Source organism: Ovis canadensis, chromosome 12 (genome assembly GCF_042477335.2).
Source record: "Ovis canadensis isolate MfBH-ARS-UI-01 breed Bighorn chromosome 12, ARS-UI_OviCan_v2, whole genome shotgun sequence".
NCBI classification, from domain to species: Eukaryota; Metazoa; Chordata; class Mammalia; order Artiodactyla; family Bovidae; genus Ovis; species Ovis canadensis.
Window position 1 is genome coordinate 86,434,830 of NC_091256.1, and position 4,034 is coordinate 86,438,863.

Genomic DNA, 4,034 nt, shown 5'->3' on the forward strand with positions numbered 1-4,034 from the left:
GCCCGCTCTGGCACCACAGTCCCGGCGGCCTGGCCCACCCTGGCCGTGGAGGCTGCCACCTGGTGCCAGGCGGCCGGGGTTGCAGTGGGACCGAGTGTGGGCCTCGGTGGTGTGTGCCTGTGGGGGCTCACAAAACCCGTAGACGAGTCAGCGGGCCTGGGGTTCTGGCTCCATTGGTAAAAACGTGCTCCCTCGCCTTACCTCTGTGGGCCTCAGTTTCATTATCTATAAAAACAAGAGGGATTGAACGAGAATCGTTGCGGAGGTTCCCGTCAGCTCTGATATGGGGGCTCCCTGGATGTTTGTGGAGGTATTTCTTTTTTGTTGTTGTTTTTAATTGTGTATTTTGGGCTGTGCTGGGTCTTCGTGGCTGCGTGCAGGCTGTCTGCGGCGGCGGGGAGTGGGGCTGCACGCCACTGCTCTGCTTGGGCTTCTCCTCGCGGGGCTTGTCCTGCCGCGGAGCACAGCTCTGGGGCACTGGGCTTCAGGAGCTGCAGCGCGCCCAGCGGCCCCGGGGGAGGTGAGACCCTCCTGGACCGGAGACCGGACCCATGTCCCCCCGCCGCGTTGGTCGGCAGACTCTTAACCCCTGGACCACCAGGGAAGCCCCGTGGAGGTATTTCTTAGCCAGAAACTCAGGACCTGCGTTACGAGGAGAGGGGAGGGACCCCAGAGACCTGTCTGCTTGCAGCGGTAACCGTGTTTCCTGAAGGGACACTGTTGGAGTGAATTAGGGCTGGCCGGTGGAGGCACTTTTCGAAATGCCCCAGAAGTAAATGGAAAAAGTAAAGAGCATGAAAGTGTCTGCTGAGGACCCTCCGGGTGACTGAGGACAGGGACTCCAGCTCCTGCTAGGAGCTCGTCTAGAGACGGGCCGTATGGGAACTGCTGGGGGCTGGCAGGGCTGCAGGGGGGTGACCTGACACGCCATGCTCCCGGAGAGATTTGGCCTTCCCCTTTTGGCCCTAAATCCTGGAGAGGAAATAGGTCTGCAGGGTCCTTGTGTCCTCTGCCTTCCCTGTAACTTCTCAGGGTCTGTGCCCCTGTTGCTGTCATAAAGTTTCCCTTTATATTTAGCCTTCTTTTCTCATGTGATTGTTTAAGCCCTTCTATTAAAAAAAAAAAAAAAAAGACAGGAGCAAAGAAAAGAAATATCTCAGAGCCACCAGTTCCATTTTGGCTTTTTAGTCTTGAGCCCCTCCTTAAAAGACAGCAAAAATGAAATACACGTACGGCAAAGCGCAGGGTCCCAAGCCCTTCTGGACTTGTGTGCAGAGCCGGGCTGTGGCCTGGCGTGGCGGGGCCCCGGCCTCCCTGCTCCACAGTGGCCTCAGTCCCTCACGTCCACTGTGTCTCCCGGGGTGTGTGGGCAGGAGCCCCGAGGCGGAGGCACACGCTGTGCAACCCGCTAGACAGGATGCAGAGCTTTAAAAATAGTTGCGTTTCTCCCAAAATGCTATCTGCTCACCAGTCTCCAGGACACTTTACCTGGGGTTCGTCACTATGAACCCGGCCTCCTGGACTCCCCGAATGGTGGTGGGAATAGGGATTGGGGCTCGGATGCAGGCAGGACAGGAATTGCCTGGTAACCGTGGTCTCACCCACACCCCGTGATGTTTCACGGTGCTGTTCACATTTGCGAGCTCTTCTGACCTCTCATGCCCTGTGAGAGGTATGAGCCCCGTGGCTGATGACCCTGAACTGGAGAGAATCCTGCTTGTACCTGTGTAGTTCGGGACACCATGCATCCAGGTCCCCTGACTCTGGGTGTTCTAGCCAGGGGACCCAGGGGTGGGGTGGGGATGGGGGTGGGTCTTAGGCAGTTGACTTGGCCATTCCAGTCCTCAGGTCTTTTCTCTATATATTGAAGGGGCAGGAAACCTCAGAATATCTGGGTTCTCTGCCTTTTCAGCGCTCTCAGAGCTCTCGTGAAGACTGGCGTGTGCTCGGTCTCTGGGAAGCCAGCCATGCACCATGCGTTTTCGGTGAGGTTTCTTGCATTTGGAAGCTTCTGGAATATGCTGTGCTTCCGACCATTCTGACGCGTCTGTACAGCACTTCATGCTTGTGCATATGGTCCGCTTCTGCCGAGTAGCTCTCTCAGAAATGAGGCCTCACGGTGGGGTCTCTGAGACTTTTTTCCCATCGGACTTGGAGGCGTTGCGTATGGAGCTCTGTATGGAGCTCTGCCTAGCTGCTCATTACCTGTCTGCTAGCTGCTTAACGTGCTGCACCTGCTGGAGGGGCCGGCCGATGTGCGATGGAAGCGCTGCTTCAGCTCTGGTTGTTTGCATGATGACTGATTGGAAGAAGTAGGCCTTTCCCGTGGAGAAGGTGCTCAGAGAATCCTTGGGCAGCCGTGTATTCTGAGTACTGAGCCCAGCCCCCCACCCTCCACAAGGGGTTCTGAAGCAGAGCGTGGGCTGCACGGCTCCTTGGCCATGTGGCCCTCTGTGTGATCTGCATTTGGTTAGGAGGGGGAAGGAGTGTTCGTTTATAGCGTATTTAACCAGGGTGACTTAGCGTTTATAGCGTATTTAACGGGGTGTTTGAGGAAGGATTGGGGTGGGGTGGGGGTCGGCACGCTTACCACACCTGTACCATCTGGCCATTGGTATCCCCTGGATGCGGCCCTGGCTTGTAGAGAAACCCTGTGATGGGCAAGCCACCTGGGAGCTGTTTCGGTGGCCGCAGACTTGAGGGGCTTGACGTGTGACCCTTTGTCGTTCTGGACCCCGGCTCTCTGGAGGAAGGAGCGGAGGAGGTCTGCACCGGCACAGGGAGGGGGCTTAGGCTACACTCCGGGGAGGACCACCGTGGCATTCCGATGGCTCCCGAGGAGAGATGAGGCTTCTCTGAGAGGGGGAGGCTGGCGGTCCTCAGGAGGGTCCTTCCGGCCTGCGTCTGTGGACGCCGGGAGCAGCAGGCGCTGTGGGTGCTAGGATCCCGTGCGGGCTCCGCCAGTCCTTTCTGCCCCTGAGGCACGCCAGAGCTCGGGATGGGGGGCACACGAACGTTGTTTCCCTTTGCAGAGAGAACTTCTGGCACGGACCCTGTAGGACGGATCGTATTTGTGAATAAAAAAGGAGAAAGGCATGTTCGCCCCTCATCCCTGCCGGGAGAGCTCTGAGCTGCTCTGATCCTGATTTGTATCAGCACTGCTGCCATCCTGCCGGCCGGCTTCTCTGCACTCTAGGGACTGCCGACAGGCATCAGAGATGCGTTGTGTGAGAGTGTGTGTGTGTGAATGAGTGTGAACTCTGTGTGTGGGAGAGAGAGTGTGTATATGTGAATTTTGTGTGTGTGGGGGGAGAGAGACTGTGTGTGTGTGTGTGTGTGTGTGTGTGTGTGTGTGTGTGAGAATGCGGCATGTGAGGCAGGGCCATACATCTGTTGGCTGGAGAAAGGCAGGGGAGCGAAGAGGAGTTCTCGGGGCAGGTCCACAGCTCTGGGGCCACCGGCATTGCTGGCTCTTTTAAAGGCATGGGGGGGTGTTGAAGCACACCTAACGTACTATTTAGAAGTGACCAAAGTCCAGAAATCAACCAGTTGATGTCTAAATGAAGGTTGTGTTAAATGCAGAGAATCGTATATCCTTTAGTATCACTAGTGCCTGCATGTTTGACATAGAAAGACCCGACAAGTCAGGAGCCTTCCCCTGCCGGTCGCCCGCCGCCACTGCCGTCTGTAAGCTCATGCTGCTTTTGTATCAGTTTCCGGCCTCCCTTCTTGTCTGTTTCCCACCCTCGTTCACTCCTTAGGCACACAGGAATGTCTGTCCGCACGCCTGTGGTACCGTTTCCTTGGGGACCTGTTCGTCCAGTGTCTCTGACATGGTAAACGGTGTTCCCTTCGTTTCACATGTGAGCACAGTGCAGGCTTGCTGCAGAGGTGAGCCATTTCTGAGACAGTGCGGCTCCCCGCCTAGCCCTGGCGGCCTGGAGAGTCTGAGCCCCCGCCCCTGCTGGGTTGAGAGTGCAGGCGGAGAGGGTCAGAGAGGAAGTGAACATGGGCTCCCGGCCACGGGCCTCCCT